Source organism: Manis javanica, chromosome 15 (genome assembly GCF_040802235.1).
Source record: "Manis javanica isolate MJ-LG chromosome 15, MJ_LKY, whole genome shotgun sequence".
NCBI classification, from domain to species: Eukaryota; Metazoa; Chordata; class Mammalia; order Pholidota; family Manidae; genus Manis; species Manis javanica.
In genome coordinates this window covers 68,729,255-68,745,098 of record NC_133170.1, presented here as the reverse complement: position 1 = coordinate 68,745,098, position 15,844 = coordinate 68,729,255, and the positions used below count along the sequence as shown (strand labels likewise).

Below are 15,844 nucleotides of genomic sequence, written 5' to 3'. Positions count from 1 at the left end.
GGTCCCGAGGGGCGGGGACTGGGCCGGGACGGGGGACGGTGTGAGGCCTGCGGAGGCAGAGGAAATTGTGAATGCTGGAGGTGGTTCCCGAGCAGAAGGCGGTGCTTGTTTTAGTAAATGCGGCTTGCCAGATTCCATCTCAAGGTACTCGGACTTACTGTCAAGAGCAGGGTCCAGGAATTAGTGTATTTAACAAATGTCCTGACGCAACCGGGGGGCGGGGTGGGGACAGAAATTTGGGAACCCGTCTCCTAGAGCTACTGAACAGGGTCTTCTAAGGAGCAGAGATCACATCACGGTCCTTGAATTTTCTCTATCCCACACCCTAACGACGCTTGCTTTACCTTTGCTATTTCAGATGTGTCGGAGGCAGTCGCCAGATAACTTTTGTTCACCGTGGTGTGATGAGAGGCGCAGATGAACATTTAACTTTTTTACAGACAAAAGAATTAAGTAGAATGATTTCTAAGTCTTAAAGGAAAAAACAGCGAATCTCTGTTACTATACAAAATCACACGGAGACCACAAGACTTAGAGAAGCCCCTCCATTCTAAACTAGCGTATGTTTATAGAGGTACTCCCTCCCAGGGCTGTTGGCTATACCTGTGGCATTTAGTTTTCTCCCTACAATTCAAAAGTAAATGTCAAAATACCTAAACATATCATGGTATTTATTAAACAAACACATTTACCAATTCACAAGAATGCCCAAACAGTATATATACCTAGTTTATCAAGTGTGTATAGCAAATCTAAATCACCAAAGTGACATCTTAAGCCCCTTCCTGTGGCATTCCGGAGAAAGTGTATAAAAATATAATTAAATCACTATAACATCTTTCTATGTTGATAGAGAGTAACTGCACTAGAGGGGGTGAGGATTTAATAGTATGGGTAACTGTTGAACCACAGTGTTGTTCATCTGAAACCAATATAAGACTGTATATTAATGATACTTGAATTAAAAATATATATATATAATTGAATCAAATGTGTAACACAGATATTTCCCTTTTTTCCCACAAAGGATTGCTTTAAAAAAATAACTGAAATTCTGGACCACTTTTGATAGCTGATGTAATGTTTTCCTTAAAAATTTTTTTTTCTAAACTTTCATCTCAAAATTTCTAAATCCAGGACTGATTGTTGTTTTTTTTTAAACCTTCTCTTTACTTCCAGCCTCTACTTTCTTTTCTGCTCCTTAACATCTGTGAATTGCTTTGTCCTATTTTCTGTTTTGAAATTTTAGGCTATTGGATTAAATATTGATAAAGTGCCCTTCGTTTCTAACATTTTTGTCTTTGTGGTTTGGGAAATAATCTCACAATTCTTTTGTCCAATCTCAAACACTCAGTAGATAGTCTGAAAGTAATTTATGACATCTTACAAAATCAAAATGAGGGTTCATCACCGCAGACCTATTTTGTAAACCTTGGGAACATTAAAACGTTTCATTTCACAGGTGGCTTTTTTCATCTTTCAACCCAGAGGATTCTTTCTCCTTTCCTTCTCCCCTGACCTTGGCAGTCTCCTTCATTAGGATGGAAGGACACAAGGAAGGGCAAAGATCTATTTCCTTATTTTGTCCCAAACTGCAGCTTTTGGGTTATGCATAAATGTTTGTGATTTAAAATGTCCATCTGTTTCTCTAGGATTATTGGCATTCTCAATTCCTTATAGTCTGCAACAATGGGAACAATCAAGACGATTCAGCTTTTTGGAATTCTGCACTTGGAAGCTGCTGCATATGTGGAGCCTGAAAAGCAAAGACAGGAGAGGCTAGGCAGAAAAAGAGCTAAGGCCGACTTTGCAAGGCAGTGTTAAGTGTTCTGTCTCAGTCTTTGGTGTGGTTTGGGATGGTTTGATTATTGTTGTTGTTGTTATTATTGCTGAAGTAGTGACTCCTAACCTATCTAACATTAGATGTCCAGTTTTTCCTATAGTTAAGTATAGGCACCCATCTTCCACTTCTATTCTTCCATCTTATTCTTCTGTGCCAAATATTTTACAAATAGGGAGGAAGAATCATCAAGCTACAGGAGCTACAGGGAGATCACAGCTGTGTGAGGACAGAGGACTGACTCTACCGTTTTGACGGAAGTGAGCAGTTCTGTGACTGATTTCTAAACCACCATCCAGAGGAAAGTAATTCTCAACTTTCCTCCTCCCTTTCCCTATGAGCCTAGTCAACCACCAGGTACTAATCTTGTTCTTCAAATGTTTTCTGAAACACATGGGGGCAGAGGGGTTATTGAAGCAAACTTCTCATTCTTTAAAGGTCTCAAATTTACAAATAGGACTTTTTCTGAAAAATCAATTAATAAATGTGGTCACAGATACACACTGACAGGAATGAAATAAGAATCCCGTTTCCCAGACCACTTTAAACCTGCATCCTATTATCGGGCCATACTTGAGTTCAAATAAACTAGTTGACTTTTTACAAACTATTTTGTTTTTATTTTCAGATTGAAACATGTCAATCATAATGAAAGGTACGAAACAGAACACCACTGTGCACTGCCCCAAGATCATTCAGATTTAACATTTTGCTCTATTTACTCCACATTTCTTTTTAGTCAGTTTTATTGAGGCTAATTTACATACAGTATTATTTTTTGTGTGTACAGTTTTTGATGTAAAGGTTTTTCTCATGCATCAACATACAGTGTTTCTTTTTTTTGTGTGTGTACAATTTTATGAGTTTCAGCAAACACATACAGTCATATAACCACAATCACAATCAAGATGTAGAACAATTTTACCACTCCCATGTTCCCTCATGCCTCTTTATAGTCAGCAGTTTCCACCATCCAATCCCTTGATGACACTGATCTATTTTCTGTTCGTATGTTTTTCCCTTTTCCAGAATATCACATCAATGGCGTCATCCAGTGTTCAGCCCTTTGAGCCTGGCTTCTCTCACTTAGCCTAATGCCTTTGAGATTCATCCATGTTTTATGCATCAACAGTCTGTTCCTTCATTATTATTATTATGGTAAGAACCACATAGCATTGAAGTTACCATCTTAATCATTTTAAGTGTATAGTTCAGTAGTGTTACGTGTTTTCACATTGTTGTGCAATTGGTCTCTAGAACTTTTTAATATTATAACACTGAAACTCTATACCTGCTAAAACTAATTCCCCCCTGCTGCCCTCCCTGAAGCCCTTGGTAGCCAGGTTTCTATTTTCTGTTTCTATGATTCTGACTACTTTAAATAATTCATTTGAGTGAAATCGTATAATATTCCTCCTTTTGTGACTGGCTTGTTTCACTTAGCATTATGTCCTCAGGTTCATCCAGGTTGTAGCATGTGACAGGATTTCCTTCTTTTTTAAAGGCTGTATAATATTATGAGTGTGTATCACATTTTCTTTATCCATTAATCTGTCAGTGGACATTTGAGTTGCTTCCACCTCTTGGCTACTGTGAATAATGCTGCTGTGAACATGGGTATAGAAATATCTCTTCAAGATCCTGCTTTGATTGTTTTGGATATATATCAGAAGTAGATCATATATAATTCTATTTTTAATTTTTTTAAGAATCTCCTTACCATTTCCCGTAATTACCGCACCATTTTACATTTCTACCAACAGTGTACCAAAAGTTCCAACTTTTCCACATCCTCACCAACATTTGTTATTTTCTGTTCTTCTGATAGTAGTATCCTGAAGGGTGTGATGTAATATTTCATTACGGTTTTGATTTGCATTTCCCTAATGATTAGTGACATCACAGATCTTTTCTTATGCTTATTGGCCATTTGTGTATCTTCTTTGGAGAAATATCTAAGTCCTTTGTCCATTTTTTAATTTTTGTTATTGAGATGTAGAATTTCCTTATATATACTAGACATTAACCCCTTATCAGATATATGATTTCCAGTTATTTTCTCCCCTTGTATAGGTTGCCTTTTCACTCTGTTGATTATTTCTTTTGACACACTAAAGGTTTTAAGTTTGATGTTGTCCCATTTGTCTATTTTTCCTTTTGCGCCTGTGCTAATGGTGTTATATCCAAGAAACCACTGCCAAAATCAATATTCTGAAGCTTTCCTCCTATGTTTTCTTCTAGGAATTTAATAGTTTTAGGTCTTTATCCCATTTTGAGTTAATTTTTGTGTGTAGCATAAGGTAACTTTTTTTCTTTTGCATGTGAATATCCAGTTTTCCCAGCATCTTTTGTTGAAGAGACTGTCCTTCCCCCATTGTGTAGTCTTAGCATCCTTGTTAAAAATCATTTGGCCATATATGCAAGTTTGTTTCAGTCCACTCCTTTTTATTGCTGACAAGTATTCCATAATAGATATACCACAATTTCTTCATTCATTTGCCAGTTGAAAGAATTTGACTTTTTCCAGTTTTTGGTAATTACAAATAAAACCACTATAAATACTCACATACAGATTTTGTGTGAATGTACATTTTAATTTTTCCTGGGTGCATACCTAGGAATGAAATTTCTGGGTTGTATGGTGGGTGTGTATGTTTAACTTTATAAGAAACTGCCCAACTTTTTCCAAAGTGATTGTATATTTTGCATTCCCACCAATGATGTATGAGATTTCCAGTTGCTCCACATGTTCATGAAACTTTGGTATGGTCAGTTTTGTTTTCATTTTCATTTTTAGCTATTTTAATAAGTGTGCGGTAGTATGTCATTGTGGTTTTATTAGTTGGTTTTTACTAAACCTAATCATCTTGTAATGACACATTTTAGATTGCAAAATAGTCTTGGGGTGCCATAAGTATTTGTTAAATTTTAAGTGAATTAATTAATTCATTTTTCTGCAGGCAAAGAGCTTCAGAAAATGAAGTGAGCTTGGCCTCTTGGTACCCCTGAGGGGCACTGCTCTCATTTCCGCCACTTCTGTTTCTGTTTCTATGTCGTAAACATGTTTTCATCCTTGTCCTCAGGACCTGCAGTTAGTTCCGCTTTCTTTTACCCTTCACTGGCAACTTGTTAGTGAATTTCTCTTTAAGCTTGAACCTGCTTCACTTTGTATTGTCATGGGGTCAGGCATTTCTGCTACTGCTTGTTTCAAAACATTGACCTTTGTTGACCCAAATTTGTGGGAAAGAATGTGGAAACCAATGAAAAGCAAGTATGAGATTGGGTCAGCCTATGTCAAAAGCATCAGACTCACACTATTAAAGTATGTTCTCCATACCTAAAATCAGGACCCATAATCTAACGAGTATGCATGTAGTTATGAAGACAACTGGAATGTCCTAGAAACTTCAGAGTTATTTGTGGCCACAGTTATGAAAAACTGGAAGGAATGAACCCTAATTCCAAACCCCCAGAATCCTGATCTCTGCATTATAGTCAATTTATTAAGGGAAAAAAAAAGATGAAGTTTATGTAGGTCCATTTGGACAAAGACTTAAATTGATACCTCTTTTTTTATGGGGATCATTTGTGAATTACTTAAAACAAATAATGAAAGTCCTTCTAGTCTGAATCCAGCCACAGGTTCTCCCTCAGAGGGCAGTGGGATAACAAAATTAATTTACATAATAAATTTCTTATTTAATATGTAATTAAATATAATAATAATAAGATGTATCCCATAAATATATGATATGTTTTTATTGTATCATAGCATATAAATATCAGCCATATTTTAACTTCTGTCCCCTCCCAATACAAATCAGCCTAATATTTTCCTCTTAAAATGTTCTTTGCAAAACATAAGAAGCTGGTAATTGTAATAGTTTCTGGGAAGGAGGAAAGAAGGAGATCACGCTTCCATTTATTGTGCATGTATTTTCCATTAAAAACTAATTTTAAAATTAAATAACCACAACAATAAGACAAATTTTAAAAACATATGTTCCCTCTCTTAATTGTATCATTCCAATTTTCCATTACAGGGAGCATTTGGAAAACAGGGCAAAAATCCTTCCCTCCTGCCAGCCTTGCCCAATGTCTACTGCTTAAACTAGACATGAAAGCAGATTTTTAAAAAAATTTTGTTATCATTAATCTACAATTACATGAAGAACATTATGTTTACTAGGCTCCCCCCTTCACCAAGTCCCCCCCACAAACACCATTACAGCCACTGTCCATCAGCATAGTAAGATGCTGAGAATCACTACTTGTCTTCTCTGTGTTGCACAGCCCTCCCCGTGCCCCCCCACACTATACATGCTAATCGTAATGCCCCTTTTCTTTCCCCCCACTTATCCCTCCCTTCCCACCCATCCTCCCTAGTCCCTTTCCCTTTAGTAACTGTTAGTCCATTCTTGGGTTCTGTGAGTTTGCTGCTATTTTGTTCCTTCAGTTTTGCTTTGTTCTTACACTCCACAGATGAGGGAAATCACTTGGTACTTGTCTTTCTCCGCCTGGCTTATTTCACTGAGCATAATACCCTCTAGCTCCATCCATGTTGTTGCAAATGGTAGGATTTGTTTTCTTCTTATGGCTGAATAGTATTCCATTGTGTATATGTACCACATCTTCTTTATCCATTCATCTACTGATGGACACTTAGGTTGCTTCCATTTCTTGGCTATTGTAAATAGTGCTGCGATAAACATAGGGGTGCACATGAAAGCAGATTTTAAAACTTGTGAACGTTTTTCAAGTCTAAAAGACAAAACAGACTCAAACAGATATTCTTGTCTTTTATGGTTATACTATAGGAAGTGTTTACTTTGAGGAATTAGTGAAAATATACCTTACTGTTCTTAAAGTTTTTTAAAGGGACAGCACAGAGACCAGTTGGTTGCCTGGGTAACTTCTACTGGTCACTGGTCACCATGATTTGGAGGCTGGCCCTCAGTTTTGACAGTTCAGAAATAAAACCTTTCCAGATCATCCAAGAATTACTGGGTCATGATAAGCAGATCTTTCAAAAAATGAGAAGAGATGTCCATTTATAGCTCCTATTTATCCTTCAAATTCACCTCCCCCAGGGGGGCCTCCTGCCCTGACCCGCCAAGGAGGCAGACCCTCCAAATTTTGAAGCAAAACTAGTCTGGGTTAATCCTTTTCTATTTCTTATTAGCTGGATGACTTTGAGCAAGTTACTTAACCTCTCTGACAAAATACATCATACTGATATTTCCAATTAAAATCAAGACTAAAGGGGTTTTACTTAACTGTATTGATCTCACATATGTATATCTTTTCTTTCACATCACAAAGCTTGATTCTCAACAACTCGAACTTTATTATTTGTTTTATCACAAAATACATGCCTAGCATAGTGCTGTCTCAGAATAACAATACCAACACTATCACCAAACACATGATTATTAAAAATAGGTTAAGATATTTTAGCTGCACACTTTGATTTAATCCCTTTGTTCTTAGCATGTTGTATTGCCACCACCACTTATCTGACCTAGTCTGTGAGCCTAGAGCTGCTCTGTTTCACGTTCTTCAAAGTATACAACCTCACCTTCTGCAGATATTGGAGCAAGGAGTCACAAAAAGGGAATCCAGGGTTAACACTTCCTAGTATATGTGTACAATTAATTATCTGTTTCTTGTCCTACTTCTCACTCAGATACCTGGGACCTTCAATTCTTGAACCTTTCTGGAGTTCAACTGCTCCAACTGGCTTGCTCCTCTTCGGCATCTTGTTCTGCAAGACCTAGGGTTTCTCCACTCAGCTAAATCCACCCCCTACCTTCCAAAAGTATTTGATGTCTCTCATGAGCAGTCATCTTCTCTCCTGTTCTCTATGTGTTTAGACCTTTTTGATACCATTTCTCTCATTTTAATGGTATTTCAGGATAAGGCAGAGAGATAAGTGCATGGGCTCTATCCACCATGCTTACGCATGTGTCATGTAAACATTTTCTGCATAGAGAGAGAGTATAGTGAAATGATTAAAAGTACACATACCGGAGTGTACTGGTTTAGGAGCCCTAGTGCTGCCACTTGCTTGCGCTGTAACCTTGGGCTTGCTTCCTTGTGCTAGGATTCCTCATTTATAACATTGGGTAAGAGTGTACCGATCGCAAAATTGCTTGTATAGGTGGCACAACTCCAGTGGCTTAAAACATGTTAAATAATTCAGGGTTTCTTAGCTGGAATGGACAAATGATGTTGGTTAGTGCTGCTGAAAGCTTAAGGAGGAGAATTAATTGTCCTGTAATCTTGCCCTGAAGTTGACCGTATTTTCCTCAGGGTTTAGCAGTTCTGAATCTTGCAGTTTCACTTTTTTCCTGAAGGTGGCAACCTTTGTCACCAAAACTTTATTCCTCACACATGGCTGACCCTGAAAACAAACTATCTTGATTCTTTGATTGGCTCTATCATTCACTCAACAAATATTTACTGAGCACCTACTATGTGCCAGGAACCAGGGAGACAATAGTGGTCAAATACACACTGTCGTTGCTTTCTCGGAACTTAAAAGAGTTTGCAACAGCGCTGAAGCTGAATTCAAAGAAGATGAGCAGAACCCCTTCTCCCAAGAAAACCTTCCATGTGAATATACAAGTATGAGGCACAAGCCCTAGTTGGAGTCCTATTCAGAAACAGAATGCCCTTTTGAGCAAAAATGGTGCTGTAAAGGACATCACTTAACACTAATATTTTTCAGACCTACTTGAGCTTAAAAGGTTTTCATAAGCTTCAGCCTCAGAGACAAAGGTTGGGAGGCTAATGGGCATTGAAATAGTCATGATGAAGAATGGTTTTGGGGTGTTGGAGAGGGTGGACAGGAGGATTTAGGAATTACAGGCCAGAGATAACAAGTTTCAGAATGTCCCTGAACTTTTAAGCCAAACATCATCTTTTGAAAAAAACCCAGAATTTGGAAGTAAAACCAAGAGAGGGCAGCATAATTCTTTTGATGTCTGTCATCTAGGACATTAACAAACCCACTGGAAGATTAACTCTCTAGCAGGGACCAGCAAACCTTTTCTGTGAAGGTCCAGATAAGTAAGCATTTTAGGCTTCAGTCTATAGGCTGTCTGTCAACTACTCAACTCTCTCATCTTAGCACCCTCACTGTAGAACAAAGGCAGTCTTCGACTGTATGTAAAGTAATGGGTGTGGCTGTGTTCCAATAAAATTTTATTACAATTTCAAGTAGTGGCACCAGTTTGGCCCACTGGCCATATATATGTATATATAGGCCAAGGAATATACCTCCGTTTGCCTAGCTATTTACTATTGAGCAAAAGTTCAGGTTTTTGTCTGGTGGAGTTCCAAATTATTTCCCTCCACTACAAGAACCCTGAAGTTTATATAACCTTACAGAGATTAACCAGTTTTGTATCTGTTTCCAACTTCCTCAACTATCTACTTCTCAGAATTCTTTCTAAACCAGCTTTACCATCTTATGTTTCCTCTTTAACAAGTTGAATACATTTTTGACACATGTCCATTCTCTATTCAAATGAATCAGGTTTGAACTTTTGACATCGTTGTTATACATCTGTTCCCTAGTAATTAGCAGCAAAACCTATTAACTAAGAGCCCTGCATTCTCAATGGAGGGCAGAAAAAACAGGAACTTCGGACCTGCATCCCTTTCTGTTGTCACACTCAGAGAGGAGAGAAACTCTCTGGTGTTACAGACTGAATGTTTGTGTCCCTCAAAATTCCTATGTTGAAGTCCTGATCCTCAGTGTGACTGCAATTGGAGATCAGGCTTTTAGGAGGTAAAGTGAAATGAGATCATAAGATGGGGCTCTAGTCCACTAAGACTGTGGCATTTTAAGAAGAGGAAGCCACAGGACAATGCAGTGAGAAGGTGCCATCTGAAAGCCAGGAAGGGAACTCTCACCAGAACCCAAGCATGATGGTACCCTGATGTCAGACTTCCAGCCCCCAGAACTGTGATAAAGTAAGTTTCTGTTGTCCAAGCCACCCAGTTCATAGTATTTTGTTATGGCAGCCTGAGTTAAGACATCGCCAAATGTATTCCCAGCCAAGGACATTTGCACTTGCTCTGCCCTCTGCCTGCTGAGCTCTTCCACAACTTTGAATGGCTGGTATTTTTCTCATAATCTTCCTTTAGGTCTCAGATCAAATGACATCTCTTCAGAAAGGCCTTCTCCGCCCACCTGAGTGTACTGCCCCACTGTAGTTATTTCCCTGATTAGAAGTGTGGGTAAAATTGTAACATTTCCAGAGTATCTCGCCTGACTTTAGTTCATTTGCATATCCTCAGGTGTGGAGAGAAGTTAATCTCCATGTCAATGGGTAATTACCCGGGCAACTGAGGGCGTGTCTGAACCTGAGAGTTTAAAGGGAGGGGCTGGCTTGCTGGCTGGCTGGCTTCAGGAGCAGAGGAGAGAGACCACCCTGGACTGTGATTTGTAAACAATAAGCGGGTTTTTAACTTTATTTCTCCCTTTGACTGATTTCGGTTTTTAGAGGTATTTTGCCCCAGGATTTTCTCTCCCCGGATTTAACATCTTGCAGCAGTCTGTGAAGACTGGGTGCCTCCGAACCTGAAATCTTTCATTATGGGTACAACCTGAAGGAGGGCTGCTCCTGTGGATGGTGGGGAGGCTCCAGTGGATGCAGCAGCAGAGGGTGCCGCTTCACCTGTTATAGTCCCCCCAGCTGTGGGACTTCCAAGTTGGGAACCCCTAGTGGGGAATTGGTCTAGGGTAAAGTATCTCTTAGAGGGGTGGGGTCTTCCCCAGAACTGGGGAAGGGTGGAAACACCGGAAGCTGCAGAATTAGCCCTTCGTGAGTTGGAAGACTGCTTGGAGACCTTAGGGGGCCATGTAGCGGTTAGCATTGTAGGGTCTCTTTTCATCCAGATAGTGGAAAGTGTTATACAGGACAGAGGATTATCGAGGGACTTAGGAGAGAGACACACTTCAGCATCGCTTGGAGGAGCTGGACGATAATCTATGGGATGCTATTAAAGAAGAAAGACAGTTACTGAAAAAGCAGGTCACACTCCTAGGAGATTCCTTAGCGGTGATGGGGGGAGGCAGCAGGAAAAGCCACACTGCAGGAGGCCATGGGGGAGCGGGAGGAGAGAGTAGTGCCTTCAGCCCTGGAAATGGTGGAGTTCCAGCCTTCGGTGAAGAAGCCCAAGGGAGAAGAGGAGGCGCAGCCATTGGCGGATCTGCTACCCAGGCCACTACCGAAGGTACTATCTTCTCCTGTTTTAAAAGCCCATCAGCTGTAATTAAAAATCAAACAACCGCAGGCTCCTCAGGGGGGAGGAGCAGCCCCCTCCCCAGGTTGTGGCGCATTCCATGCGCCGTCCCTATACCCAGGATGAACTGGTGGACATGAGTGTCTGGTATAGGCAGAGGCCATCGGAATCTCTGCCTACATGGTTTTTTTGTCTCTAGGATATGGGGGTGGAAAACATTGTTGTGTGGGGTACTGAGATGAGTAGAATGGCTTCCCTGACGACTCACCCTTCCCTCTGGCAGCGATTGCAAAATGCCCATCTCGCCTCAGTTAATCAGACACTCCTGGAATGGCTGACAACTGCCATCGGGATAGTTTGGCCTAATCAGGGTGATTTACCGTATTTTCCCAGTAGTTGGAAAACGTATGCAGAGCTGAAACAGGTACTGCGGGAATTGGGTATGAAAAACATCATCTATAATATGGACTCCCAGGGCCCTGATGAGGAGGTGTTCACTATACCAATGAGAAACCTGTTGCTGCATACAGCTCCCACATCTCTCTTTGGGTCCCTAGTGAATAAATACTCTTGCCCTCCACCTAGGGCAACCCATAAGGGAGGCTATTCATACTTTAGCAGATCTGGGGGCGGTTGGAACAATAAGGGTATGGAGGGAGGTACGGGCCATGATTGAAAAGGCCCTGTGAAGGTCTTGAGGACCCAGATGTGGGTTGATTTGATAAAGGCCAGAGTAGTGAAAGAAAAACTCGATGGGCAGCCCAATAGAATATTGTTAGAACTGTGGCACCAATTAAAGCCAGAGGAGCAGTTCCAGCCGCTGAGGTCCAGGATATGGAAACTAGAGGCAAGGCCTCATGCCCAGCCTGTGTCCCTGCAAAACTTCGTGGGAGACAGTACTCAGGATTTGCCCGAGCCCTCACCCCCACAGGAGAATGATTGGGCATATGGTTCGACTGAGTTGGGGGGTGGTCAAAGTCCCCACCTAGGGGGACATGGTGGGGACCAGAGGCCACATGTATAATTAGCAATTCATTGGTCCCCTGTGAGTGTACAATGTGTCCTGGCACTGGTGGACACAGGAGCTGAGTGTTCTTTGATTCATGGCAACCCTGAGCGGTTTCCCGGGACCCCTGCTGTGATAGATGTCTATGGGGGTAAGGCACTTAGAGTGAAGAAAGCCAAAATCTCATTGGGGATAGGGCGTTTACTCCCAAAGGAGTATACTGTGTACATTTCTCCCATCCCTGAATATATTTTGGGGGTAGATATCCTTCAGGGCCTGTGGTTGCAGGCCACTACAGGTGAGTTCAGACTGAGGGTACATGTGGTAAAGGCAGTTCTGAGAGGACATGCTGAGCACCCATCTGTAGCTCAGCCTGTACCTCAGCAGGTGACAAATATTAAGCAGTATAAATTTCCTGGGGGGCACAAGGAAATTGGAAAAACTCTAAAGGAGTTGGAGAGGGTGGGCATCATAAAGCCCACTTGTAGTCCTTTTAATTCCCCAGTGTGGCCAGTGAGAAAGCCAGATGGCTCCTGGCATATGACTGTGGACTACAGGAAATTGAATAAAGTCACATCCCCTTTGCATGCTGCTGTCCCCTCTATAGCAGACATTCTGGATACCCTCAGCCATGAACTGGGAACGTTATCATTATGTAGTAGACCTTGATAACACTTTCTTCTCTATTGACAAAGCACCAGAAAGGCAGGAACAGTTTGCCTTCACATGGGAAGGCCAGCAGTGGACGTTCACTGTTCTTCCACAGGGATATCTCCACAGTCCCACCATCTGTCATGGACTTGTAGCCAAGGACTTGGCCACATGGAGGAAACCGCAAACAGTGCAGTTGTAGCACTACATTGATGATAATTATGCTCACATCTGATTCTCTTTCAGATTTAGAAGGGGCAGTTCTTAGACTGTTGCAACATCTACAGGAAAAAGGATGGGCTGTGAGCATTACCAAGGTTCAGGGACCCAGTTTGTCTGTGAAATTCTTGGGTGTTATCTGGTCAGGTAAAACTAAAGTTGTTCCTGAAGCAGTTTTAGACAAGGTCCAGGTTTTCCCCACCCCTACCACTGTGGCAGTCTTACAAGAGTTTTTTAGTCTTTTGGGCTACTGGAGAGTGTTTATCCTGCACTTGGCACAAATTCTGAAGCCCTTATACCAGTTGGTACAAAAGGGCATCAGGTAGGACTGGGATGAGACATGTGCAGCTACTTTTACTGCTGCCAAGCAGGCAGTCAAGGCCGTAGAGGCCTTTAATGTAATGGACTCATCAATGCCCTGGGAGCTAGATGTTCATGTAACCAAAGATGGTTATGGATGGGGTGTTTGGCAGCGGCTTGAACGGACATGCCAACCTATTGGATTCTGGTCACAACTATGGAAAGTAGCAGAGGTCCAGTACATCTTAATAGAGAAGCAACTGGCTGCTGTGTACCATGCCTTGATGGCTGCAGAGCCCATTGCCAGAACAGGTCCGACCAAGGTAATAACCACCTATCCCATTGTGGGGTGGGTGCGAGACTGGACCCAAAGGCCACGGAGTGGTGTGGCACAGACACCTACACTGGCCAAATGGGGTGCATATTTATAGCAGTGCAGCGCCCTCTCTACTAGCCATCTAAATGGAGAACTCCAACACTTATTGGGGCCAGTGACCTATACCAGTGGAAAGCAGGAAGAACTTGTTTTCAGCCCTTGGTAGCCGAGACTCCTTATCAGGAGGGAAAAGCCCCTATACCTGAAGATGCTTGGTACACAGACAGCTCCAGTCATGAGCAGCCTCCAAAGTGGAGGGCTGTGGCTTTCTACCCTAAGACTGAGACAATATGGATGGAGGATGGAGAGGGGAAGAGAAGTTAATGGGCTGAGTTGCAGGCAGTATGGCTCATGATCACCCAGGAGCCTTCCCCCATATTTGTCTGCACTGACGGCTGGGCCTTCTTATCAGGGCTTGACCCTGTGGCTTCCAACATGGTAGCATGTCAACTGAATGTTTGGTCACCCGCCCCTTTGGGGGCAAGAGTTGTGGCAAGACCTATGGGCCTCTGGTCAGACTAAGACTGTTACTGTATATCATGTGACTGGCCATTTGCCTTTGGCATCCCCAGGGAATGAGGAAGCAGACACATTGGCCCAGGTGCACTGGCCAGAAGGAAAGCCTACCTCTGATGTGGCCCAAAGGCTGCACCAGCATTTCTTGCACACAGGGCAAAAAACAGTGTGGGCTGTAGCCCGTCAGTGGGGCTTGCCATTGACCTTTGAATAAGTCAGCAGACCCCGGAAGGAGTGCCTTGTGTGCTCTAAGAGGGACTTACAGGGAGTCCCACAGTAACATGGGATGATAGTAAGGGGGCCAATACCCCTTGTCAAGTGGCAAATAGACTATATTAGGCCTCTGCCCATATTGGGAGGATATCACCATGCCATGACTTGTGTGGATACTGCTACTGGACTGTTGGTTGCTTTTCCTGCAGTCGTGCAGATCAGCAAACCACCAAGAGGGGCCTAGAGTGTCTCTTTGCAGCCTGTGGCCAACCGCAGGTGATTGAGAGCGATCAAGGCACCCACTTTACTGGACATGCATTACAAGAATGGGTGCAGCAATTAGGAATAAAGTGGAAATTTCATGTACTGTATAATCCTACTGGGGCAGGCATAATAGGTACAATGGTTTGTTGAAATCTGGCCTGAAGTCGGACACCAATAGTCTCCTACAGTCCTGGTGGCCTGAATGTGCCCCCTGGCTGCAGCTGCCATGTGATGATTGCTCTGAACCCTCAGCTACTGCCTGCCTATGGAATGGACAAGCTAACTTAATCTGCATAAGACTTTGAACCTAGCTGAATCCTCTGGCTTGAGGATTGTCATAATTTTATTGCAGTTGCTATTGTTATGTCAGTAGTCTGGTCACAGTGCTCCAGTTTTCTTGCCCAGGTACCATTGCAGAAGAAGGAGAACAAGTAGATTGTAAAGCAAGATTTCTGGAGGGGTGGCCTGTGGGTAAAATTGTAACATTTCCAGAGTATCTCGCCTGGCTTTAGTGCATTTGCGTATCCTCAGGGGTGGAGAGAAGTTAATCTCCATGTCAATGGGTAATTACCTGGGCAACCAAGGGCGTGTCTGAACCTGAGAGTTTAAAGGGAGGGGCTGGCTTGCTGGCTGGCTGGCTTCTTCAGGAGCAGAGGAGAGAGACGACCCTGGACTGCGGTTTGTAAGCAATAAACGGGTTTTAAACTTTATTTCTCCCTTTGACTGTCTTCGGTTTTTAGAGGTATTTTGCCCCAGGATTTCCTCTCCCCGGACTTACAACGAGTAAGATTGGGTACCTCTTCCTATTTTAGGTTATCTCTTATGAAAGGCCCTTGTTTAAAAAAATAAAGGCGTTCATTTGAGCAAAATTTGATTTGAATCAGGCAGCACCAAACCAGAAATTGTTAGGAGTGCTCCACCAACAGGAGCTGGGGCAAGACTCTTAAAGAGAAGACGGTGAAACAAAGCCAGGGAACTGTTTGATTGGCTGTAGCTTAAGTGGTTGCCTTGTGTGGGAAAGCCTAGTTGGCTGTTTGTGACAGGTTGTCCTTAGGTTCAATTTCTTAATCTTGAGGTTCTTACAGGCTTAGCTTTTGGTTTACTTACATAGGCTGCTAAGGCATTCAAGCCACCCCAGTCTAATGGCCTTCTTGTTTAATTAATTTATTACCCTGTTAGCATTTTTTATATTTTTCTACTTTTT

At 42.1% G+C, this 15,844-nt stretch overlaps 1 long non-coding RNA gene across 1 annotated transcript; it reads left to right on the top strand.

Moving 5' to 3' along the window:
* The first annotated feature begins 12 nt into the window (after nucleotides 1-12).
* Nucleotides 13-15,350, top strand: LOC140846608 (uncharacterized). Its single transcript, XR_012125900.1, has 2 exons — nucleotides 13-144; nucleotides 359-15,350. It is a non-coding gene; the product is annotated as an uncharacterized lncRNA (long non-coding RNA).
* Nucleotides 15,351-15,844: the final 494 nt, after the last annotated feature.